Consider the following 27,540-nt stretch of genomic DNA (forward strand, 5'->3'; position numbering starts at 1 on the left):
TCTGTTAGAACTCTGCTGGGAGTCCACCAAACCCCCCCCCCCCCCGTGGCATCTCTCCGACCTCAGTTTTTTGTTTGACGTAAAGTAGGATATTGGAAAATATCGAACTTCCTCAGGGGAGATAGATGGCAAAACTTATGGGAAGTAAGACAGTGTATACAAGAGAACATTCTCCTTCTGGGGTCATTTAGAATACTTAGTAAAGTTTGTCTGGATTTGGATTTGGGCCAGATCCTTAACCCCAGGGAAGCGGCGTAGTGATGAGGCTTTGAAAAGGCCAGGGGAATGGAAAAGAATGCTTTAATATGTAATGGTATGGTATCCACCCAAAAAGTGATTAAAAACGGGACAAATATGAAAGGCTTGAAAAAACAGACAAAATGTGGAAAGAAGTCAATAAATTAAATTTTAGTATGCTAAGAGGGGCTAAATGGCGACAAATGCCTTTTTTTTCTAAATGGCTTTTATATAGAACCCCAGCCTTTTTAACATATATTAATGCCGCTCTCCCAGGTTACTGTCCCCGCTGTATAGGGCACTCTCCAGCAAACTTGACACATGTGATCAGCTACTGCTCATCCATACAGGGATTCTGGACTGAAATATTTCAGTAACTTGTAGATGTAGGGAAGGTTAATTTGGCCCAACCACTTGGCTCAGAGTCTTGGGGTATGACCCAGGACTGGGCCTGCCTGACAAGTGGGTAAAATTAAGATATATATTGCAACAGCTTTAGCTCGATCCCTCTTACTCTAAAACGGGCGAACACAGATAATCCCTTCAATTAAGGATTGGCTAAAAAAAAATGAGACGAGTTAGAACAAGTGAACAGCTATATGCAATACGAACCGTGGGAATTAGGAAAGTTGAGAAACTCTGGGGACAATACTTTCAATCGGAAGATATAGGAGCAGTTAAAAAGAGGAATGATCAAATAAGTTAAACTTTTCCCTCTCACCCTATTGCAGGCACTATATGAATTACTCCCCTTACCTTTCCCCTTTTTCTTTCTATCTGGTTTTAAATCAACTACATGCATAATGATAGTTTTTATCATAAGATGTGAAGCTTGGCTGGCTGAAGGAACTCAAGACTAAGGTATATGTTTACAGGATGACATCACACTCCACCATAGTGTTACACCATTTTTCTATTGCAGAACAGATCTCCTAACAATCAAGTGGATCCCTCATTGTTGAACAAGTTGAGATCATCGGGGTGGTGTTCAGCCCATAGGTAGTGGGAGTTGGGAGAACAAAGAAGTTGAAGCGTTGAGCAAAAGGAAGGAAACTTTTGACAAAAGGAAGGCAGTAAGGGAAAACAAAGTGTGCATTGGTGATTGGGTCAAAATGAAGAACCCGAGATTACAAACAGTTTGTAAGACAAAATTAGTTAGTAAGGGCAAATACAAGGTGCAAGAGCCTATTAGTAAATGGGTAGTGGTAGGCTGTGGGATAATGCTGTGGTTCGAGATTATTGCGGTAGCACTTTGGCTAGATGCAAAATTGGGCGCGTGCTATGTGTATAATGCATTGGTTTTTGGATAGCGGCTTAATACCGTTACACCGTTTGTCAATAGTCACGTTGAAATGTAACCAGCACGGGCACAGAATGGAGGGTGGAAGGAGTGGATGGGAGGGAAGAAGCGAACGAAGGGAGATTTAAAGTGTGTGTGGTAAGTTGTTTTAAATTAACGTGTGATGTACATCAAAAAAGTGCTTGGACATGCGTGTGGGGCGTGTAAAGTACGTAAGCCCCAATTATTTATTATGCTGAAAGTGGAAAGTGAACAAGCGTATTAACAAATGGGTAGTACGGTAGTCCGTGGGGGATTGCTATGTTCTAAGAGTATTGTTTTAGCTGCCGATAGTTGAAGATGGCTAGAAGGGCCCGGCAGGGAAGGGAGAAGCAAGCGGGAGGCAAACGGGAATACGTGTGGTAACAAATGAGCTTGTGATGTAAAATGAAAGTGCTAAAAGGCATGGTTGTGGGCCGCGAAAAGTTTGTCTAACGAAATAATGTATTAAGAGCAGGATTTAATGTGCAGTAGTGTGTGAGCAAATCGGGAATATGGTTCTTTGTGTAGTAATGGGCTGTTTAGACAAAGATCGTGTAGCTGCAGCTACGCTAAACATGCTCGCTTGTACAGTGACAGAGCACGCGTTATAAACATTATTGGATTGTTGTGGCAGAAGCTTGTAAGTTGTATAGCGTACATTTATAGTTATGCGGGGCTATAACCACCAGCAACATATAATAGAAGTAGGAGGGGCCCGACGGGGGGAGGGAAGGAGTGAGGGGCAAACGGGAGTCCATGTATGAGCGCTACAAATTTACCTGTAAGGTAGGCAAAGTGATTTAGTACATGTGGGGGGCCTGCGCAAAGTATGGAGGGCGATTTAAAGTGTGTGTCCTAAGCTGTTTTAAAATATCGTGCAAGGTACATCAAAAAGTGCATGGGCATGCGTCTGGGCCGTGTAAAGTACGTAAGCCCCAATTATTTATAATGCCAAAAGAGGAAAGTGCAGAAGCGTATTAGCAAATGGGTAGTACGCTAGTCCGTGGGGGAATGCTATGTCCTAAGAGTATTGTTTTAGCTGCCGGTGGTTGAAGATGGCTGCTTGTGTAGTAACCACCAGCAACATATAATAAAGGGAGGACGGGCCCGACGTCGAAAGAAAAGGAGCAAGGAGCGAACAGTAATCCGTGTATTAGTGCTACAAATTAACCTGTGAGGTAGCGAAAAGTGCTTTAGAACGTGTGTCTTGCCCGTGGGAAGTATGGAAAACAAAATGAAAGGTGTAGTAGGCTATTAGCATGTGGGTAGTATTCGTATATACAGCAATGGGAGTTCAAAAGGAGCAGAGGGCGAAGGGGATAAATATAAATAGGAGCAGCCAATGCAAAATAAAGGGGAAGAGGGGAGTAAAGAAAGTGAAAGTGAGCCATGCGCGCGTTCTACTAAGACTCTGTAATTACAAGAGACAGCCGGGGAACTCTGCAGAATGCAATGCAAAGCGGCGCGCTGTGCTCGCACAGCATACGCGTGCATATCTCCTGTCCGGGCGCGTGCACATGTCGAGTCGGGGCAGGCACGCCAAACGAAGACAGGGAGGGAACAAAACATGTTTCCCTCCCAATAAAAAGCATGCATTTGGAAGCCGCTCCAATAAGAAGCATGGGTGGAGCTTCCACCCTTGCTGTGCAAGCTAAAGCGACGACAATAGATCTCGCCAAGAGCGAGCAGCGCATGCGCTGCGTCGCTAGGCGAGACCTAAAAATGCAGTAATGACCTGTGACCATCGCATTTGGAATTTGGGTAGAATTGCAGTGCCAGGTGCATGCAAGGAAGGTGTGGGTGCCACCCATGCTGCAAAGAATGTACCTCAGATAGAGAGGAAGGAAAGTACTAGAGTGGTAAAGAAACCACAACATTTCAATGATTATGTGTAATTTAGCATAAAGTGCTGCAAACATGTGTTGCAATCAGTTTGTACTTCTTATGTGATTCTGTGTATCTAGAACTAATATTTTGTTGTTAAGTAGTAATTAAGAGGGTCGTTGTGGTATCCTAGACATGTTATGTGGTATATGCCAGGTGCCTGCAGTGACAGCTGATCAGGATGGTTTGGAACAACTGTTGCCAGGGATATAGAATGTATTGGTGTGAATACATGTACAGTTGGCATAAAGGATAGGACATCATTTGGGTCGCTCATGGATGGAGCTTTATTGTACTGTCACGTGTCCCAGGTTGGCCTAGTAGGAAACGTTGCCATTTTTACATGTACACAGATCTTTCTTAAACTTGCCTTCACTTTTCACATCGACTTTTGACACACATTTGCATTCGTGACACTTTGGGTTAGTTTCCTGGAAACACCGACCTTGCTTACACGAATTAACTTCACAAGAACACTATCATAATGCCTTGGCATTGTGTACGAGGCCTAAACGTATGTTGTGCAAATGTGTTTGTTATTTACATCCAAATGTTTACACAGCTATCTGTAGCATACAAACAATGGTAGCCTGATCACAATCTTGGCCTAAGGCAAGGATGCCCTTTTCATTAAATAAACATTTGTTTCAGGGTACAAGTAGAAGAGGCATTTCTATTGACTTTGAGAGGTCCCTACATGTTGAAGCTATAGCCCAGCAGCTGACTGACATCCCGTGAGGGGTGTCCAGTTTATGACTAAGACAGGATCCTACATTCTTACCCACCAGGTAATGGGGTTGGAACTTCCATTAAGGGGTTTCTTAGCACAGCATACACATACACTCTAGACACGTAGGTTAGGGTCTGCATAGAAGGAGTACGCAGAATTGCTATATTATTGTATATGCTTGCATAAATATGTTGTTCAGCACAATGGTGGAACTGTTTGTTCTGCTCACTGTCCTGACGCTCATTATAACTTTCATCTCTTTCTGCACACTCTAGAGTCCTCTGTCCTATAGGCATGGGTGGGGAAGAATCAGAGAGCCCTCCCCAAAAGCTGAATTTAGGACATCTAGGTTCCATGTGCAAAGCTCTACATGGGATTGTAGCATTTTACTCCTGGTGGTGGGCTCAAACCACCAGTACCACTCTCCAGGGCCCTCATGAACCCTATAATGTGGGATTTCCTTCTTGCAAAGCTGGTCTCTCTTTTTCTAGACAGTGTCTTTCTGCAGGGCACTCTGGTTGTGCCTGTTTCCACAGTAAGGTGAGCATCTTCCCTCAAAGCAGATTCAGTTCCTCCATTAGAGTTATGACCCATGCCCTTTGCACAGCTCCTTCAGTCATCAGCAGCTGAATAAACAACTCTACAAAGAAGGCTTCTCTTTGGGATACAGTTCAGCTGTTCCCTTTCTCCAGCAGCTTCCTCTTCTCCAAGTAGTCTACATCTTTTTGTGATAGGTTCTTGCAAAAGGTGTCCCACTAGGAAGGAAACTGCAATCAGGCATCCCAGCATTCATGCAATGACTACCCGGCTGGGTGAGTCCCATCACTGGTCCATGAAAACAGTAGTATGTTTACATATGTTTCTTCCCAGTATCTCTTGTAACTGTGCATTGCAACAATATGTGTTTCACTGGCTCACCTATGGCACCAGTTTCAGACAGCTCCTGAAACTTTGAGAATCCCTTCCACACTTGTCAAGAGCTGAATCTTTGTCAGCAGGAAGGACAGATGGGCTTATAACATCACTGTTTAAGTAAAACACAAAAAAGTCAGAAAAGAGGGTGAGACTTCCTCACCCAGTTACCACTGAAACTGTTGGGGATGGCAATGATAGGGGAAGAATTAAGCAAGAAAGGGCTAAGGAATGTCCCTTCACTTCAACTGGGTATCTGTCTTTCTCCTTCCTTTCACAGATGCTTGGTCGACTTCAAAGGATCTCAGGAATACTCCAACACTAGACATCACTGTTTGACAGGCCCTCTTCATTTTCTCTTGTCTATACCAAACACACTCAAAATATTTAAAAGTTTGTTATTGTCCCCACATAGTAAAGACTTACAGATACACTCCACACTCCCCATATTCCACACACAACACGTAGAATGAGCACCTACCATACGAGTTAAAGGGAGGTAAATTCTGAATACGAAAGCAAATCCTGAATAATGCTCCAGTTATTAAATTCGCGTGCCGGGAGACTCACTCATGTAGACATTAGTGTCTGCGCGAGTGAGCCTACCTGCACACAGATATAACCACTGTATTCAGAATTTGCCCCCTTTAACTCGTTATGGTGCCTCTTCTAACTCTACTATAGGATTAACTCAGGGTTTAGTTCATGATGGGTCATCATTTAATTTCTAACTGATTGTTGATACTGAGGATGGTCTCTTGGATTTAGCACAAAAGAGACGGAAACGTGGACGCAGCGTCAAACTTTCTCTAAAGGAATCTTCTGGAACTTCACCTATTAATTGTTTAACTCATGGTGAAAATATGTTGATGATATGAGAGTGGATTTCGGTCTAATCGTGTTCTGAGATACTTTGACTTGATTGACAAGTTTTCATTTTTGTTTGGAATTATTTGATTTGAAACCTTGATTTATACGTAATGAATACAAATATTTATTTTCAATAAAAAATGTGGTGTGCGCTCCATCATTTTTTGGACAGATTATTTGAGTAGATCATTTTTCAAATCATTATACATAAATGATACCCTTGTTGGTCTTCAATCCCTTTTTGTAGCCTATACCCTAGCCCACAAGGGGAATACGGGTTTGCCCTTTCCCTTTAAGCCTTAACGCAATGTAGCGCAAAGCATTGCAACGCGCTATTTGTGCTACAAAGAGGGCAACTTTCCAGCACCACTTTGAGTCACTTTATGTGACTGTGGCAGCACACATTCTCGACAAACCTACTCCTGAGATTCTATATTTTAGCGAAGAGAGAATACAAGATGCAGAATCTAAATTTGGAAGGGAAAAAATAAAGATTCAGAAAAAAAAATCTCAAATCAGAAGAATAATAGTTCTCAGACAATTATGAAGTCTGGAGAGCCTTCTAGAACAGGAGTAGGAGTTTAGGAGGAGAAAGAAGGTCCTTGGAGCAAGCAACGAGATAAACATGCAAAATTGTATTACATAAAGCACCCAATTCAGCTTCATTCTAATAAAAAGGATCTGAAAGTAAATCAGAAATAAAAATGACGTAAACTCACACGTTCGTGATTTGGGACAGTATAGAAAAAAGAATGATCTCCAAAGAACATTTTTTTACCTTCAAATCCAAGGTTAGACTCCCTGGAGGAATAATATGATGAACTAAGATGATTCCCACATGTGCTTCTGGATGCAGGTAAAAATGTTTCCAGCATGTAAGCGATGTCTGAAGTGCAGAAATAAATCACCACATAGGAGCTGCTCAGATACGACAAGCCCCGGAGTAACAGCTATGCTGGAAGTCTTCAGGGATTTGGCATCCGGTCTGCAATGTTCACATAAGGACAATTTTGGAGACCAGGGCGCAAGAGCGGCTCTGAAGATGTGAACACCCAGGCAGAAAACACTGTGCCCAAACGGCTTAAAAAAAAAACGAGAGCCACAGGCAGCGCTCAAGAATGCACACCAGGTTTGTGATGACGGTTGGTATGCAGTAAAAACTTAACACTCTTTCTACAGAGTGCCTGGCTTTTTAAGGTGAGAAATTACAATGTACCTTATTAAAAAGGGGGCATGATTGTGTCAGCTGACTCCCACGATTGATCTGAGGGAAGAAAACCTGTTGAATAAACAAGAAATGGAAGCTAACAACTGAACTAACCAGACTCACAACTTTCTTTAACTTTAAACTATGGTTGACCATTGACAAGTATAGATCCATTTATTTTCATGTTCCAATCCAAAGAAGGTGAACAGAGGTTGGAAATTTAGCAGCTGATAACCATACCTTATCACCAACATTGTAGTACCAGGCCGATCTTCTGTGCCGATTGGCCGGTTCACTTGGTCTCATGTGAGCCAAATATAAAATTGTTGAATCATTCTAACCTGATCTATCTCTCAAATTAGTTCTCTACCAGCATCTTCAATAGCAGCAATTAAAGCATACATTGGAGGATGATATAAAAAAAGCCAAATGGACTGAAACCTGTAGATGAGTGTCCAGAACTATTGCAGATGCATTCTGCAGTGAGTAATAAAACATCCTAATTATCTTGATTGGGCATGGCATAGCATTGAAAATATTTTTCAAGGGTTTTGTTTAACCTTTAGATTTGCCTACTGGTTTGCAAGTGAAATCCCGTGAGAGTTTGCTGAAGGCCAAATTATTTTTTTACCCAAGTAACTCCAGGATTTTGAAGTATTTTGTGGCCCTTGTTCAGAAATTATCTTTATGGATGGTACATGTAATCTAAAGATGTCTGTAAAATATTTATTTGGCATCTGTTGAAATAATCTCACAAGGTTTAGATGCCAATTCTGGGTTCAAAAGTAATCAAGGTTTCTATTGACTACTACTCTTGTGTTGAGCATGAAGATCAATAAATGAAGAACATGGCACAATGAGGAACACCTTTTCAAAACGAAAGCTTCTAAAATACTGTCTTACAATTCTTTTGTGCTGCAGTTTGATTATCATGGCATAATATCATGACAGATCTTTGACGAGAAGAATGAATGATTTCTTCGAAAATAATAGAACTCTATCAGATTGTTTAAAACCAGACCAAAGGTATTATTTATTCCGAGTATAATGTTGATATTTGGTACTCCTCACACTTGGTCCAAAAAATAATGACATGATTGGTAGGATGCTCTCAGCTGGATGCATATTTTCTTTTTGTTCAGGAAAATCTCTTTCAGGATATTGGCCACAGTATTTTGATTACCTGGTATTTAGGCAGTGCCATTAGAATTGTGTGGCAGGGTAGGACCAAATGATGTAGCAGGGTGTGCTAAATTATGCATCAAGAAAAGGTGAATTATGAGGCGTAATGTGGCCCTTTTTTTTTTACAGTATTATTTCCCTGTAGTATTGCATACCTATTTTGACATTTTACACAGGTTAACACTGTGTAGGCAAAGGCAAAGTTTTCACTTCATTAGAAACATTTTACTAGCCAAATATAGCAATAAGCTAAAGAGAAGACTAAGAAAAGGGAACAGTGGATATTTGCAAGACGTGTTGCTGTGTTTTTATTGATGTTTTATCCCTTTATGCTTGAAACAATTTTTTTAGCTACACATTGCAGATTATGCAGCAGATGATGAATTACACGCCAAATGTGGCAAATTTATAATCATCTGGAAAATGCCTCAGCCACAAAATCATACATTTCAGTGGCTTTTATGTAGGTTATTAAGAAGTTGTACTTGTGGAAAAAGAAAGTCCATCTTGTCTATCTGTTGTCTTACATTCCACTTGTAAAATTTTCAATTTCTGGGGACCATTATGAAAAATAATTGTGTGTTGTGATCCCAGCAAAACGTTTCGCCATTCAATAAAATCATCTTCTTTAAGCTAGCAGTTCTCCAGTGCATATATTTTAATTCAATGGCTGAAAACATGCGTGAAAAAAGGCAGCGGGATGTTCAATTCCAAGGATTCCTTCTTGCAATAAGACTGACCCAAAAGCACCATCCGTTTTATTGGTTTCCAGTACAAAGGTCTGGAGCCATAGGATGTTGTAAATTGGTACTTCTATAAATTATTTCTTTAATATTTTAAATGTGAGGCCAGCTTGTGGAAACCATGTAATTTGTGTATTGTTTTTCAATAGGTCTGTCATTCAGATAACTGTTAAATAATTTCAAATTAACTTTCTATAATAGTTAAGGAATCCTAGAAAACTCTGAGTTTCATTAAGATTTGATAGAATGGGCCAATCTAAAATTGTTTTATCATTACAATTATGCTTAACAATTTTGGTAGATGTAAGAACATAGCCCAGGACCTTCACAGTGGATTCATTAAGCATGCACTTTTCAAGATTGGCAAACAATAATGTTCACTTAATGTGAGTAAAATGTCATTCACATGTCTTTTGTGTTCACTTAGATATTTAGAAAGTATGAGAATATCATCTAAATATATGACTATTGTGTGTATAAGAAAATCTGAAAACAAATGTATTTTTGAACTGTTGAAAAAATGCAGGGGCATTATTGGGAACAAAGGGTATCACCTAATATTCAAAGTGACTAAATTGTGTTCTAATCGCAAATCTCCACCCATCACCATATTTTACTCAGAATATGTGACAAGCTTTTCTTAGATCTAACTTCGTGTGAATATTTACATTATGTACAACTTTCAAAATATCGAAAGTTAGAGACAAAGGAGGAAAGTATGTTATGGTTGAATGCTTTAATCCCCCATTTTCTATACATGGACAAACATCTGAAGAATCCTTCCCAGGAATGAAAAAAATGATGTCCAAGCTGGAGACATAGGGCTACTTTTAGATTACCTTGTAGATATTTTCAAAAAGCCACCTTCTTCTGCACTGACAAGGAGAAGATCCTTCCTAAAGGAACAACCACATCAGGTACTAATTTAATTGAATAACTGAAAGGTCTATCAGTCAACGATTATTTTACATTACCCTTAGTAAGACATCCAAAAAGTCGGGATAAGTTGTTGGAATTACTTATAGTTGTGCTGTGGTCACAGAACAGTCGGTTATGAATTTTTGCTGATTAGCCAATGTAAAATTATCAGTTTGTGTGCAATGGTGTTGGACTGAATATGTTTTTGTTGGCCTTAGGACACTGTGCACTTCACCATGGCTAACCAGTGCTAAAGTGTTTGTACGTTCCACTTAAAACATATTAGATTGGGTTATTCAAAATTGGCATACTAAATTTACTTATATGTCCTTAGTAAAGTGGCTCTACGTGTGCCTAGGGCCTGTAAATTAAATGCTACTAGTGGGTCTGCCGCACTGATTGTCCCACCCTCTTAAATAGCACTTTAAACATGTCTCAGGCCTGCTATTGCAGAGTCTGTGTGTGCAGTTTTGAACTGCCATGTCAAACTGGCAAAATAAACCTTTTGCCAGACCAAAACCTTCCTTTTTAATACATTTAAGTCACCCAAAGGGCAGGGTACAATGTATTTAAAAAGTCAGACATATAGTTTTAAGTTTTACATGTTTTTGTAGTGAAAACGTTTGAAAAACCATTTCACTACTGCAAACCTCTCCCATAGTATAACACTGGAATTACCTTATTTCATCTTAGAAGTGTAATTTTCAAATGGGAACATGCAACACTTTCATGTTTGGTGTCTCTGGAATAACAATTTAAATCCTAATTTGTAGTGAAGTCAGATTTCAAATTCTGAAATGCCACTTTTAGAATGTTAAAAGAACAATTGATGGACAGAATGCAAAACAATGTCATACATTCACCCCAGTTGTAAATAAAGGGACCCCCTCTACGGGCATATAAGGTCCAGGAGTCAGAGGGGAAAGCACAACAATGAATAAGACAAACAACTCCTCAAGGACCTCTATTTCTTTTTTTCAAGAGTTAATCTAAGCATGGGTTAATCACTTTATATGAATACACAAATGCATGGTCTTTACATTGGTAAAAAATCTTCCTTTTATTTTGTTAATTGATCATAAATTGTGCTTTTTATATGACCATTGAGCATTAATTTGCATTTTTTTCTGAAAAACAGTACAATTCATTTCACTTTAAAGAACACAGGTATTTTTTTGAAAAAGAGTTTTTTTATACAATTTATATATAAAAGAACAACTATAACCTACTCGACATGACACACTCAATACACAAACATACTAACCATTCTTACTTATTCACACTCATACATAACACATGTACTTAAAGGGTGCAGGGAGCATCAGAATTTGGCAAAGTCTCCAGTGTTTGGTTTATAGATGGTAACAACCTAAACAAATCAGGGCGCATGCATTTGTGTATTCATATAAAGTGACACATGCTTAGATTAACTCTTGAAAAAAAGAAATAGAGGTCCTTGAGGAGTTGTTTGTCTTATACATTCACCCCAGTACAGAGATCTGGGCCTAAATCCATCGTTTTTTTGCTCCCCATGCCATTCAAGTTTGAACCCAGTCACATGCAAATTAGTCTTGACCCTGCACCCCATGGGAACAGTCCAGCCCGAACAGCCAGGCCAGGTCCTCCTTGGACTGGAAACAAGCATCCTAAGACCGGTTTCGGGGTTTCACCCCTCATCAGCAAGGATAGCTTGACTCCAGTGGCATGGAGAGCACAGGACCCACGTCTGGGCATGCTCATCCCACTCTGGGTGACATATGCAAAAACAACAATTGAGGGGCAGAATGCAGAACAATGTCATACATTCACTCCAGTACAGAGATCTGGGCCTAAATCCATCGCTTTTGTGCTCCCCATGCCATTCCAAATTGAATCCAGCCATATGCAAATCAGTTTTGACCCTGCGCCCCATGGGAACAGTCCAGTCCGAACTGTCAGGCCAGGTCTGCCCTGGACTGGAAACAAGCATCCTAGAACCAGTTTCGGGGTTTCACCCCTCATCAGCCAGGATAACTTGACTCCAGTGACCCGGAGAGCACAGGACCGACGTCTGGGCATACCCATCCCACTCAGGGTGACAAATGCAAAAAAAAACCAATTGATGGACAGAATGCAGAACAATGACATACATTCACCCCAGTACAAAGATCTGGGCGTGAATCCATCGTTTTTTTGCTCCCCATGCCATTCCAGTTTGAACCCAGCCATATGTAAATCAGTCTTGACCCTGCGCCCCATGGGAACAGTCCAGCCCGAACTGCCAAGTCAGGTCCTCCCTGGACTGGAAACAAGCATCCTAGGACCGGTTTCGAGGTTTTACCCCTCATCAGCCAGGATAGCTTGACTCCAGTGGCAATTGTGTGTCTCTTACTTTTAGAATGTTGACATTTTCCTGTCTTAGCCATTTGGTGCCTGCATCCTGTCTCTGTGTCACATGACTGTGTGTCGTTTACAGTTGGGCTTTGTGTAGTCCCCCTAAACAGCCACACACAATAGGGAGCTTAGGTGTGCCTGGATGGACCTTCACTGACAGGATGGGTGGGAGGAGCTGGACCCAGCCCCACTTACACTTGAACAGGATGTGTCCTGTCTCCACACAAAGGGCTGTATGCACAAGTTACTTACCTTCGTTAAAGTTAGATTCTTACCTTAGAATATCCCCAGGCGTCAGGCTGGATCCGGAAAGATTTTTCGTCAGCAGTACCCCTGCGCATCGGTAGGCGTCGTCTGTGGCTCCGCGTCCGTCGTCGGCGTCGTGATCGCCGGGATGACGTCGTCGGAGTACTTAGACGCCGCCCTTGCGCGCTGACGTCAGTTCTGTACATAGCTTTTCCGCACCAGGAATGCAGAGCCATACAAGAAACCGACACTGTTGCCATGAAACTAGGGCCCTGAAAGGGATGACCTTAACCCTAGATATCGGTTTGCAGAACGGGGAGGATGGGTGGGGTGTTAAGGAATCTAACTAACTAATGTTTCTTACAGATATAACGTTACCGAAGGTAAGTAACTTGTGCATCTGAAAGAAACACGTTAGTTAGATTCCTCTCCTTAGAATAGATACCCCAGCAATACCAACCCCAGTGGTGGGCCTGCAAACCAAGATTACACCAGGAAGTCCTGGAGGACGGAACGGCCAAAGAAACCATAGCTTCTGACTTGGCTGTCCAGGCAGTAATGCTTGGCAAACGTGTGCAGCGAGGCCCACGTAGCTGCCTGACAAATGTCTGCAAAGGGACTCCCCGCCCCAAGCCAGTAGTAGCCGCTGTGGCCCGAGTGGGATGGGAGCGCAGCCGCACAGGAGGATCCTTTTTAGCCAAGGAATAACAGACCTTAATGCACAAAACGACCCACCGAGAGATGGTTCGCTTGTTCATCGCCCGTCCCTTCTTAGCGCCCACGTAGCCAACAAAGAGTTGGTCGTCCACCCGGAACTGTTTTGTGCGGTCCAGATAAAAGGAGAGCGCACGTTTTAGGTCCAGACGGTGGAGCCTCTCTTCCTCTTTCAAGGGATGCGGAAAGAAGGTGGGCAAGGTAATGGACTGCCCGATGTGAAAGGCAGTAACCACCTTAGGAAGAAAAGAAGGACGAGTCCTCAGAACAACCTTGTCCGGATGGACAGAAGGAAAGGAGGTTTAGAAGAAAGAGCCTGGAGCTCACTCACTCTTCTAGCAGAGGTGATGGCAACCAGGAAAGCAATCTTGAGAGTCAGAAGACGAAGAGGACAGTTATGAAGTGGCTCAAAGGGAGCGCACATCAGATAAGTTAACACCAGATTCAAGTTCCACTGAGGCATTACAAAGGCAACAGGAGGAAACATGTGAGTAATGCCTTTCAAGAATCTATTGACAACAGGGGACTTGAAAAGAGAAGGCTGATCATGAAGCCTCAAGAAGGCTGAAACAGCTAAAAGATATCTCTTGACGGTGCCCAGAGCAGAGCCCTGCTGGGTCAGGGAAAGAAGAAAGAGGAGAACCTCAGAAAGAGGGGCGGAAAGGGGATCCACAGCCTTTACTGTGCACCATGCCACAAATTTGTTCCACCTGCAGGTGTATACCGTTTTAGTGGAGGGACGCCTGGCTGCCAGAATGACATCACAGACTTCAGGAGGCAAGTCAAATGGCATCAACTGCCGCCGCTCAATCTCCACGCATGGAGGTGGACGCTGGACAGGTTCGGGTGGAGGACCGTCCCCTGCTGCTGCGACAGAAGGTCCTCCTAAAGAGGCAGTCGAATCGGGGGATCGATTGACAGACTGATTAGCTCGGGATACCAGTATCTTCGTGCCCAATCTGGAGCCACAAGGATGACTTGGGCCCGGTCGCGCCTGATCTTCTTTAGCACTCTGGGCAGAAGTGGTATAGGCGGAAAGGCGTACAACAGACCGCAACTCCTCTCGCGACGAAAAGCGTCTCCGAGCGAGTACCGCCTTGGAAATTCCAACGCGCAGAACTGATGACATTGCGCGTTCTCTTCGGTGGCGAATAGATCTAACCAAGGCTCTCCCCAATGCCGAAAGAGACCTTGCGCCATGTCTGAGTTCAGACGCCACTCGTGATCCATCATGCACCGGCGGCTGAGTTTGTCCACCCTGGCGTTCAGAGAGCCCGCCAGGTGTTGAACCACCAGGGTGATGACCTGATGTTCCAGCCATGCCCAGAGGCGCAGAGCCTCCTGACAAAGGGTCCACGACCCCACCCAGCCCTATTTGTTGTAATACCACATGGCGGTGGTGATGTCCGTGAACACCTGCACTACACTTCCCCAGACAGAGGGAAGGAATGCCTTCAGTGCAAGCCGGATCGCCGGCAGCTCCAACAGGTTGATATGGAGCCGGGACTCCGCCGGAGACCAGAGGCCTCTGATCTACGCCTCTCCCATGTGGCCCCCCCATCCCAGGAGGGACGCATTCGTTACCACTACATGCTCCGGTTGGGGTAGGGAGAGGGATCTGCCACTGACCCAATCGCGGTCCGTGAGCCACCACTGCAACTGTCTTGCAGTGCCCTCCGAGATCAGGATGTGGTCGGACAGGTTGCCCTGATGTTGAGCCCACTGGAACTTCAGGTCCCACTGCAGAGCCCGCATCCGCCATCTGGCGTGATGTACCAGCAGGATGCAGGAGGCCATCAGACCCAGCAGCCGTAGGGCCATCCTGACCGAAACTCTGGATAAAGGCTGAAAGATCGGAATCAGAGCCTTTATATCCCGAACCCGCTGTTTGGGAGGATAGACCCGAAACTGCGCTGAGTCCAGAACTGCTCCGATGAAGAGGAGCTTCTGGGAGGGACTCAGATGTGACTTCGGCACATTGATGGAGAACCCCAGCAAATGCAGAAGGTCGGCCGTAGTCTGGAGGTGGGAGACGACTGTTCGGGGCGAGCCCGCCTACAACAACCAGTCGTCGAGATAGGGGAAGACTGTAACCCCTAATCTGCGCAGATGAGCAGCGACCACCGCCATCACTTTCGTGAACACCCGAGGGGCACTGGTGAGGCCGAAGGGGAGCACAGTAAACTGGAAGTGCTCGTGGCCTACCGTAACGCCGGTGGGCTGGCAGGACGGGGATGTGGAAATAAGCGTCCTGCAAGTCCAACGCTACCATCCAGTCTCCAGGGTCTAGGGCAGCCAGAACCTGAGCTAATGTCAGCATCTTGAACTTCTCCTTCCGGAGGAAGGCGTTGATGCTCCTGAGGTCCAAGAAAGGGCGTAGGCCCCCTTTCTCCCTTCTTGGGAACCAGAAAGTAGTGGGAGTAACAACCCTGTCCTACTTCTGGGCCAGGAACGCGCTCGATGGCCCCCTTGGCCAAGAGGGCCGTAACTTCCTCCTGCAGAAGTTGCAAGTGATCCCCCGACATGCGGTGGTACTGCAGTGGCATGGCTGGAGGGGTCGCCTCGAAGGGGAGGGAGTAGCCCCTTCGGACGATTTGCAGCACCCACCTGTCCGAAGTGATGGTACGCCAGTGGAGCAGGTGATGGCGAACTCTGCCTCCCACTAGCGTGGAATGGGCCTGAAAGCTCGGACTAGGAAGGCTTTGAGGCAGATGCTGCGGGAGCAGATGTGGACTGACCGTCTCTCTGTCCCCCTGCTCCGCCACGGCGGAATCCACGTCTGCAACCGCATTGAGGCTAGTTCTGCGGCTTGTGGCTGGACGAACGTGCGGGGGTGCCCCTTCCTTTGCCACCAAAGGGGCGAAAAGCAGAAGTTTGCTGGCGCTGGGCCGACAGACCCAAGGACTTATCTGCTTTGTCACCAAAAAGGCGACGGCCATCAAAGGGTATGTCCATGAGAGTGCTCTGGACATCCCCTGAAAAGTTTGTGGACCTCAGCCAGGCGTGACGATGAATCGCCACCGTCGTTGCAATTGCTCTGCCCAGCGAGTCCGTGGTGTCAAGTCCACATCTAATGGAATACCGTGCTGCATCATGCCCCTCAGCAAGAGCCTGGGCGAGCCGTGTCCTGGCCGCTTCTGGACACTGGGGCAGCACATCCGCCACCGTATCCCACAGAGAGTGGGTGTAACGGTCCAAAAGGCATGGAGTATTAATGGACCGCAACCCAAGACTGAGTGAGGAAAACAGTTTCTTACCAAACTGTTCCATCCTTTTGGATTCCCGGTCCGGAGGTGCGGACGGGAAGGCGGTTTGGGACGTGGAGGCCTGGATAACCAGACTCTCAGGGGTGGGGTTTCGGTACAGAAAGCAGGGGTCGCCCGGAGCTGAGCGGTGGCGCCGGGCCACATTCCGATCCACAGGAGAGACTGTGTAGGGCTTGGACCAAGTGCCCATTAGAACGTCGGTGAGGGCCTCATTAGACTGCAGCAGAGGCTCCGAAGAGCTTACTGGTGGTTGAAGCACCACAGTGAGGAGGTTAGTCCTCACGGCCGCTGCAGGGAGCTCCAGGCGCAAGGCCTTGGCCGCCTTGCGCAGCACCACAGCACAAGTAGCACCCTCTTCCGTAGACACGGAAGGAGGAGAGATGAAACCAGTGTCAGGCGAAATGTCTAGACCACTGGCCTCCCCCAGCTCATCTGCCCAGTCCTGACTTAACTGGCACTGCTGTGCCAGAGGGTCCTCAGACCCCTCCCAGTCCTCCCCTTCATCCGTGTCCTGATAAACAGGCAGAAATGAGGGAGCCGGGTCATAGGTGAATTCCCCACCCATCGACGCCGGAGACGGCGCCGAGTGGCGTCGCTCTGACGCCGGACCCAGACCGGGGCTGAAACCAGGGACGGCGTTGTCGGAGGACGGTGCCGGGAGCGAAACCATGGGGGTCGGCGCCAGCGGAGGAGTCGTGAGGTCAATTGGCGTCGACCGGGATCCAGGCCTGGATCCCACGGGGGCCTGCGACATCAGGACCGAAGTCGACGACGGCGCCGGGGCCGAAGCCGCGCCGGCATGCCTCCAAGGCGGGAAGAGAGTCCTCATGGCCACGAGGAAGTCTCGAATCTTGCCCGGAGTTGCATGAAGCCCAGGGACCGGAGGGTGTGGGGCAGGATGCGACTCCTGCGGCTCCGGTGGAGCTGCGCGGGTGGTGCCACCCGAACCCTCGGCCGAGTCGCGCAACCTGCAAGGGGAGTCAGAAGAGCGATGTCGCTTCTTCGACTTCTTTTTGCCATGCCTCGACTTACCTGAGTGCGAGGACTTGGATCCCGACGAACGGTGATGACTGCGGCTCTGCGACCGGTCCCTCGACTGCCCTCGACTTCCTCCTCGACCGGGACCTCGAGCGGCGCGGAGCCAACTGCCGGATCTCGAGGAGCTTGCGGGACCGCTCCCATCTAGCTTTCAACACCAAGGCCCAGCAGTCGGGGCATGACTTGTCATCGTGGTCGGCCCCAAGACAATAGAGACACCGATGGTGGGGGTCGGTAACCGACATCAGTCGGTGACAGACGTCACACTGCTTGAACCCGGGCATCCTCGACTCGAAAAAGATAGACAAAATGTCCAAAAAGTTAGTCTAAAAATGACTAAGGGTACGCTCTTCCCGGATCTGCGGTTGCTGGCGCGAAAAAAAGAAGAACTGACATCAGCGCATGAGGACGGCGTCTAAGTACTCCGACGACGTCATCCCGGCGATCACGACGCCGACAGCGGACGCGGAGCCGCAGACAACGCCTACCGACGCGCAGGGGTACTGCTGACAAAAAGTCTTTCCGGATCCAGCCTGACGCCTGGGGATATTCTAAGGTAAGGAATCTAAGTAACGTGTTTCTTTCAGATACCTCCTGTAGTTAATCTAGATCAAGGGCCAGGAAGGTAGGGCATCTGTGCACTTCAAATGCATGTCTCTAGAAACTTCTCCTCACCTTAGCGGCACAAATGGGTATAAATACTGGCCCTCAGACACCAACCCTTCAGTACACTTCTGGACCTGTGGATACCCTGCTAGGAAGAAGGACTGCTGTGCTGATACAAGGACTGCCACTCTGCTGGACTGCTGCTCGAAAGGAATTGCTACCCTAATGTGCTGACTTGCTGTCTTCTGCCCTCTTGCCTCTGGAAGAACTAGACCATCAACTTTATCTTGAACCCAGGACCCCAAAGTGGCTCCAACAGCTAGTCGTCTGGCCTCCTTATCTGAGCGTCAGGGACTTCCTGTTGCATAGGCAGCTGATAGCGGACTGTGAGCGGACCTGGGATCTCGGGAACGGGGAACCCAATACTCACCCGGTGCTGCACACACTATTACGCATGGCGGCGGGCAGCACATCACATGGATCTACAAATACATTATGGAACTCACACAGGTGCCGCTAACCCGCTTACCGCTCCGCTGGGAGGAGGATTTCGGACGCGCCCTTCATGATCGTGAATAGCGGATGGCCCTAGAGCACCACAAAAAAGTGACCCGCAATCAGAGATTCAAAAACATCCAGTTCAACATATTACACCGAGCCTATCTCACAACGGCGCGTCTCAAACGCTTCTACCCGACATTCCACTTTGACTGCCCCCGATGTCACACCCCGGAAGCCACATTTGCTCATATGTTTTGAACATGCCCAGTGATACAAACCCTCTGGACGACGGTGCACACCACCATGCAGACATTCACAGGTCTCACAGACTTCCATACATGGGAGGCATGTGCCCTAGGCATTTTTAAATGCAACAGACGGAAGAAAGTAGAGACCAAATTTGCCCTGCTAGCCGTGCTGTTGGCCAAGCGCGGTGTGGCCATGCATTGGCGAGCGGCAGAGGGACCACCAATAGCTGCATGGTGGGGGGCGGTGCAGAAGTGGGCCGCAGCCGAGGAAGATCTTATTCGGAATGAGGAGGCCCGTGGTATGCGGTGGCGACCTATCTCATTAGAATGGGCGACACTCCTACAAGACTTTAGACAAGTGCACACAAATGACACAGAGCACGCGCAAAAACCCCAGACGACACCAGATTCACCTGCATCACAGTCCGAGCATGCGTCCGGTCTTCCATCCCCCCTCCTCCATGTGACGACAGTTCCACCCAGGTCATCCCCCGGAATCATAGCATTGGCCAAGAGTAAGGAAAGTGCACAATGCTAGCGTACTGATATGGGACCCCTCTACACTGACCCATGCTTTCTGCGGCCCCCGGCTCCTCCCCTCCCCCCCTGACCCCATAGTTCCCGAGTTACACACCCCCAAGTTTAGTTTGAAAACTGGATTATCTATGAATGATACCCTACACAGGGGTTTTGGATCAGAGGTGAGCATACGGGTCGTAGAACGGCGGTAATTCTACTACTAACTGCCGCCCTATGCCTTCCGGCACCTCCGGCGGAGAAGATGGGAGGGATACCCCTCCTCCATCAACGAATCCACTATGAGACTGCTTACTCCGCTACCCTTGTCATAAAGCTGATATTGGTAATTTGTGCTACTGAAATGATTAAGCTGATTACTGTATGACTTGTAACGTGTTAAAATCCAATAAAAAGGTTTATTAAAAAAATCTGAGCGTCAGGGACATAAAAGGCTCAACATACTACACCAGCCCCTGGTTATTAATTTCAGCTCTATTTTTCTCAAAATGGTGTGCAATCTTGTGTGGTGTTTTCACAGTTTTACTGTTTGAAGTATTGCACAAATACTTTACACTTTGCCTCTTAGTTAATCCTGTTCTGTGCCAAGCTACCAGGGGGTTCAGCACAGGTTAATATCGGGTTTGCTTGTGCCTTACCCTGACAAGGATTGAGGTGGCTGCTTGACCAGCACTCACACCCCAGTCAATCAGTAACCCAATTTTTTACAGTATCTCTTGTTCAAAGGACAGTTGCCATTTCAATGGCCGATTTTTGGTCTTCCAGAATGCTGGTGATGGCATTTCTGGCTGTGATTTGCTTCCTCAGCTTAGTTTGTGGTGACTATGATGGTCCCAGGTTTCGTACCACATTTCTGAAAATCTGGTAATCCAGTATGCACCAATAGGTCCCCAGTTGTCAGGTTGTCACTATACTTGTACTGATCTGAATTTCAGTTGTTTTGGTCCACCAGTCGCCTACTGGGGAATAGGTTATGGAGTCTTAAGCCCCGTATTAGGGCAGCAAGAGCAGCTGCTCAACAATGATATTTGTTCCAGGCTATCTCAGTTCTCAGTGATTGGCAGTGCTCCGGGATTCAAATGGTACACGCAGCCAGTATCTACTGCACAGGCGGAGTAACTGAGCTGGATTTTCAGCTGTGCGATTTGGAAATTATAGCTTTTTAAATTTAATAAGGTAAATCCAATATTCTTCTATGAAAGAAGTAGGCCTTGCAGTAGTGAAACACGAATGTAAAAGTTTTTCACTACCAGGACATGTGAAACATAAAAGTGCATGCCCAACTTTTTAAATACACTGCCTTCTGCCCTCTGTGCTGTCCCGGGCCTACCCTAGGGGTGACTTATATGGTATTATTTTGCTAGGTCGAAGTGGCAGTTTAAAAATGCCCACTCAGGCTGGAATGGCAGGCCTGATACATTTTAAAAGTGCTACTTAAGTGGTTGCCACAATCAGTGCTGTAGGCTCATTGTAGCATTTAATTTCCTGCCCATGGGCACTGATAGTGTCCCATTACTAGAGACTTACAAGTATAGAATGAGTAGATGCAGAATAGCATTGGACAAGTTACCAAGTTAAAGCTGTCGACAGAGAAGTGGAATGGAGGCTCCAGAATTTGAGGGATATTACTTAGGGCCCAACTCCAAAGGGTTGCACTATCTGTTAGTGGGACACCATGTAAGCGAAACAAGCTATACACAAAGTTAAATACAGGAGGGGTCGCCCCAAACCTTTTGTCTTCCTATTTTTCCGACCTTTTTGTTGGACTTAGGACTCTGCGCACTTTACCACTGCTGACCAGTGCTAAAGTGAATCTGCTTCTCCCTTAAGCATAGTAACATTGATGTATACACAATTCACATATTTAATTTACTTGTAAGTCCCTTGTAACAGACCCTGGGTATACGCCATATACCCAGGGCCTGTAAATTAAATGTTACTAGTGGACCTGCAGCACTGATTGTGCTACCCACACAAGTGGCCCTTAAAACATGTCTCAGGCTGCCACTGCAGAGCCTGTTTGTGCGGTTTTACTGACACTTCAACATGGCATTTAAAATCCTTTGATGAGCCATAAACTACCCTTTTATTACACATAAGTCAGCCATTAGGTAGGCCCTAGGTAGCCCAAAGGGCAGGGTGCTATGCAAGTAAAAGGTGGGATATGTACTTTTAAGCTTTGCATCTCCTGGTAGTGAAAAACACAGGAATTCGTTTTTCACTAGTGTGAAGCCTACTCCTCTCATAGGTTAACATTGGGAATTCCTTAATACCCTTTTATGCTGCAGTTCCTGATTAGAAAGAAAAAGTGATTTCATGTTTTATATTTCTGAAATGGTAATGATAAATCCTCTTTACTGGTAAAGTTGGATTTGAAATTACTATTTTAGAAATGCACCTTTTAGAAAGTGGATACAAAATTTGAAAATTGGAAAATATTGTTTGAATAAATTCAAATGGTCATAGTAATTTGAGTGTGTGATCTTTAACGTGAATGGTTGATTGAATGATTATCAGTACTGGCATTTGTTTTGTTGATTATGAAGTATACATGGCCTAGGCTTACTGATTAAGGACCGAACCCTTTTTAGGTTTAAAAAAAAAAAAAAAAAACTTTTCTAAAGTGGGAATTTCTTTGTTTTTACAGATCTGTGTACCTGCAGCTTGTCTCCACTACACGTTTGTGGTGGGTGACAACTACACTTTCTGCATTCTCTCTAGACAGCCACAAACACAGGAAGGTTAGGTGTGCTCATCTGCATTGTGATGGCTTCCTGAGCTGATACGTACACCTGAATAAGCAGGGTCCAGTAGCGACTCCTCCGCTATGGTGGAGTAGCTTCGCCCTACTTCTTTTAAGCAGTGTGAAGAAAAAACATAAAATGAGAATAACTAACTTATTATCATTTTATGCTTCGTGTCCTGCTGCTTTGCGGGGGGGGGGGGGCTCTGCTCTGCTTTCGGAGGAGGGGAGGAGTGGTTTTGCCCACTCCTTAGTGCACAATGACTGTTTGCTCGGCCCACTTGGGCCACACAAACCAGTCATGTGCCCTTTCCACGTTCTCGATGCAGGATGCATTACAGCCTGCATGGAAAACATGCCTACCCCTTCAGCCCCGGGTGCTCAGACCAATCACAACGCTGCATTTCAGCATTGTGATTGGCTTAGGGGAGGGAGCCTGACTGCCTGCTTCCTGTTCCTGGAGTTGGAGACAGGGGAGCAGCAGCAGAGACGGGGGACCCGGCATATAGGTATGTTTATGCCCCCCCAAAACACACCCCTACGGCCCCCCTCGCAACCCACACACCTGCCCCCCACTCGCTTGCCATGCCGGCTACCGCTGGCAGGGTCCTGTCCCCACACACAGGGCTGATTGCCCCGCACAGCTAGTCTGGAGCCAGGGCTCGGAAAAAAGGGCTTCTGTGCATTTCAAAGACCCTTCTTTGAAATCACCTCCACTTCAAAAGCACAGCTGGGTACAAGCACTGGGTCTCTGACCCCACCAGATCAGACACTTCTGGACCTGTAACTGAACTCCGTCAGAAGGACTGCGGTGCTGCATCAAGAAATGGGTGCCGCCTGAAGGTGCTGCCCTGCTGCTCTCTGACTCTGCTGAGGGAGAGCTGGATTCTGCCTTGCAACTTGAGTGATCTCCAAGGGCTTGTTGTCTAGCCTCTCGTTGCTTAAGACTCTGGGCTAAAAAAGTCTCTACCCCTGCTCCTGTGCCTGAGCTGGTGCAGAACCCGATGGAGCCCCCTCTGAGCCTCTGGGACCCGAAGGCATGCCGGGAGGGTCAGGCCATGCAAACATGCGGCATATGGTGTCATAGAATTCTTTAAACTGGACGGGTGTCACTCTGGTTCCTGGAAAGCCAGGAAAGAGCGGAGCCGACCCAGGCACAATTTCTGCAAAACGAGGCATAGAGTGTTGAGCCTCCTCCGACGCGTCGGCCGAAAGATGGGGGGACGTGGAAGCACTCTTCAACTTCTTGTGTTTCTTATGCCTCTTACCTGACCGACCGATGACTTCGAACAGGTGGACGAGGACTTAGAACTCGCAGAGGAGTGCCTAGATCTTCCTCTTGAGTGGGACCTAGACCTCCGGGGTGAGCGGTGTGGAACCGAGCGCTGGGCCGCAAACAGCTTTAGGGGCCATTCCCTTAGAGACTTCGGAGCCATGGCGGGCAGTTGGAGCACAACTTCGAGTCGTGGTCACACTCCAGGCAAATTAAGTTTGGATCCATCACCGACGTGGAGCAATGGCAGGCGCCAGTAGCCTTCTTCGACATTGAGAATAAAAGCTATACACCGGATATCAGCGATAAATCATAGAAAAAAGTCTGTCAAAAAGTGACAGCAGGGCGGCGTGGCTTGGCTTTGGGAGCCATCATAGCGGACGTGTGCTAAGTGAGCTCCGTCCAGCCTCGATCTTTCTCCTGCACATATCCTGCTTCTCCGGCCCGCCTAGACGCTGTAAGGCTGCCCGGGGGTGACGCAATCTGGAAGGGGCCTACAGGTGGCGTGGGAGCCGGGACCTTGAGTACGGCGCTGCCTGGGCTCCCCGGCAGAGCCGTGGTGGCTGGATTGGCGCGCTGAGTCGGGCCGCTTCTGGAGGGTGACTCTCAGCCGGGTGTCTCCTACTGGGGTTAGCTGCCTCCCCGCCTCTGGTGAGCTGCAAGACGGACCTCCTTCGATCAGTGGTCGTGTCGGGCTGCGAGGGAGAGGCGCTGAGGGTACACACGGCGGGACCGGGGAATCTCTGGCCCTTGGCTGGGCCTCGAGCCATGTTGGTGCCAGACGCCCCTCTGGATAACTGCGTGTGCCTGCCCCCCCTTCACCCGGCGGCATCCTTCCATCGGCGCCCATGAGTAACATCCAGGGCCCTTGGGGATCGGGGCCTCGCACGGACTGGCGCCCATCTTGCTATTTGGGTCCCTCCGCCCTACCCCCCCTGCACAGATCGATTCGGGGGTTCGGCGGCATTGTCGGGCCGCGGGGGTGCCGCTTGGAGGTCCTGTGGGGGGCACACAGGGCCAGAGTCGTGCTTCCCTCCTCTCGCTCTGTGGAGCGCTAACATCGGTGGCCCATAGAGCCGTGTGCCTCCCTGCAGGCTTTGGCTGTGCCTCCCTTCCCTTCTGCCTGGCAACATCCTCTCGTCGGTGGCTGTTCGAGCTGCGCAAGCAACCTCTGGGACCCTGGGGGATCAGGGCTTCTCCTCCACAGGCGCCCCCTCTGCTCTTCGGATGCCTCAGCCTCCCCTCCCCCCCTGCACGGGTTGAACCGGGGGTTCGGCGGCCTTGCCGGGCCACGGGGTGCTGCCTGAAGGTACTGTGGGGTGACGACGGGTGTTCTAAGGACCGGGCAAGGGAGCGGACATGCCCGCCCACACATCTTGTTGCCCAGTGAGTGGCCGGTGCGGTGCTCCCTCCCTCCTGCTGTGCAGAGCGCCTGTATTTGTGGGCTGCCTGAGCACCTCCTGAGACACCTGGCGGAGGGCCTGGATCGCTGCACTCCTTGGGGTGCCTGTGTTGGTCCTGTATTCCGTGCCCCTCTCCTTGTGCTCCACGTCCATAGTGGTGTGTTCGGCGGTCGGGTCTGGCAGCTGGAGCCCTGGTCCTATACTTGTAAAGCCCCTTATCTGACCAGGCGGACTCCCCTGTCTGGACGGCGTTACGCCGGCTACGAACAGTATGTTATCTGGGGCAAGGAGAGGTGCACTGCCCGCCATGACGAGAGATAAGCCAGGGGGTGAATCGGCAAAGCAGAGCACGATCGACAAATTCACGGGCCCGGGGGCCTCCGCGGCGACATCGGGAGGACGCATGGAGACGTGCCCGACAACGCTGCTCTCATGGCTGCCATCACACAGTCCAGGGACATCCTGGATGCCAAGATTGGGGCGGTAGGTTCTGACATGATGCTGTTGCGGCAGGACCTACGGAATGCGGTTGCGCATATCACCGAGACCGAAACAAGAATCTCTGGAGTGGAAGATGTAGTTACCACCCTGCAGCAGCGAGTGATTTCTTTGGAGACTGCCAAACGGGGTCTATCATCGAGGGTGGAGGACGCCAAGGGGAGTGCGCAGCGCAACAATCTATGCTTTGTTGGATTTCCGGTGGGATGCGAGACTGGAGACATGAAGAAGTTCCTTACTCAGTGGTTGGAGAGCTGGCTTTCCCCGGAGTCCTTATCCAAATGTTTTGTTGTGGAGCACGCCCACAGGGCCTTAATACAAAAACCCCCTCCGGGAGCTCGCCCGCAGCCCATTATTGCAAAGCTACTCAATAATCATGATGAGGACGCTATCCTGAAGCAGGCTAGAGCCAAGGAACCGCTGTTGTATGACAATGCCCGCATTCTGATCTTTCCCGACTACACCAAATTAGTTCAGCAGCGGAGGCAGTCCATCCTAGCGGCCAAAGCCCGCCTCCGAGAGCTCAAACTTCCTTATGCTCTACTTTACCCAGCCAGACTACGGGTAGTGTATCGATCTCGCACTCATTCTTTTGACTCACCGGAGGAGGTGTTCCAGTGGACCGATGAGACGGTGCGGCCGTCTTCCCATTCGCCACCCGGGAGGGACTCTGATTCTTCCTCGAGTGGGGTGGCCCGGAATCAGCCCAAAGGGAAGGGGAGAGGCTCTGGGCGCTCTAGGTCCAGACGGCGATCCCGATCCTGCGGTGCCTCCTCTCGGGCTGGGTCGGCCTCACAACAGCCTGCGTCAGCGGACTAGCTGATAGATGGGACTTTGGTTTCAGGGACTTAGGTATACTGCATTGGTCGGAGAAAAACAAAAGAAGGCCAGTATCTCTGTGGGACCCTACCGAACAGAGAGAGGGCCAGCAGACAATGGGCTGTAAGTTGGGAATCCAGTGGCGGGTGAGGGGTGGGACCTCCCGTTGGGGTCAGCCGGCTCTGCCTCCTGTGACAGGTACTTAACTGTTATTGAGGTATAGGGTGGGGGTGGGGACTTGTTGGGATGTTTTGGGTAGTTTCTGTTCCTTGATCGCACTGTCTTGTACTATTTTGGAGTCAGCTAGTGCTTTCTCTTTGATGTCATCTGTGTCTTTAGCCTCTCTGGAGTCCCCCAATGGCGGATATTTTGGGTAGTTCACTAGATCCCCCAGGGTCCCTTCGGATAATCAGCTGGAACATCAGAGGGGCGCTTGACAAGGTTAAACGCAGGGCCATCCTTAAACAGGCTAAGCGCGCCTGTGCAGACATACTAATGCTGCAGGAGACACACCTCATGGGGACAGGACAAAGGCGCTGTGCTTTCAACGCTTTGGCTATGTACATGTCTTCCACTCGGGGTTTGTGCGGGGTCTCGGGGGTTGCAGTTCTGATTCATCGCTGGGTTTGATACACACATGTTAAGACATGGGGGGACACTCAGGGCAGGTATCTGTTCTTGCAGGGTACAGTGGGTGACAAATCTGTGGTACTGGGGAGTGTATACGCCCCCCGCCACTGTCCTGGGGGTTGGTGGAGAGACTTGTGACCCTGTGGGTGGATCTACCAGATGGCCTGGCAGTGGTGGGTGGGGATTGGAATGATGTGATGGATGTGGTCAGAGATCAGTACAGACCCGGGGGTCCATCAGAGGCCCAACACCCAACCAAACTTCATTCCCTTGTGATGGGCTTAGACTGGGTGGACCCCAGGCGTAGATTACATGGCACAACATAGGCGGTACATGACTCATTTTCCCGCATCGACTACATACTTGTTTCCCGAGCGGCAAATAGCAGGGTGGTGGCAGCCAATATTCTTCCGCGTGGGCTCTCGGACCATTCGCCGGTGACTATCACCCTACGTGCAGGGATGGCGCTTGGGCCCTTTAGGTGGCGCCTCTCGGCCTGGAACCTCCAGAAGGAGGACTACAGAGAACGCATGGAAGAGGCCATTGATCAATATTTGTCGTTTAATATCGGTCTGGTAAAGGGGGTCAAACCTCTTTGGGAGGCAATGAAGCCCACACTTCATGGGGTGGACATTTCCTTC

This window comes from Triturus cristatus, chromosome 4_1 (genome assembly GCF_964204655.1).
Source record: "Triturus cristatus chromosome 4_1, aTriCri1.1, whole genome shotgun sequence".
Classification (NCBI taxonomy): Eukaryota; Metazoa; Chordata; class Amphibia; order Caudata; family Salamandridae; genus Triturus; species Triturus cristatus.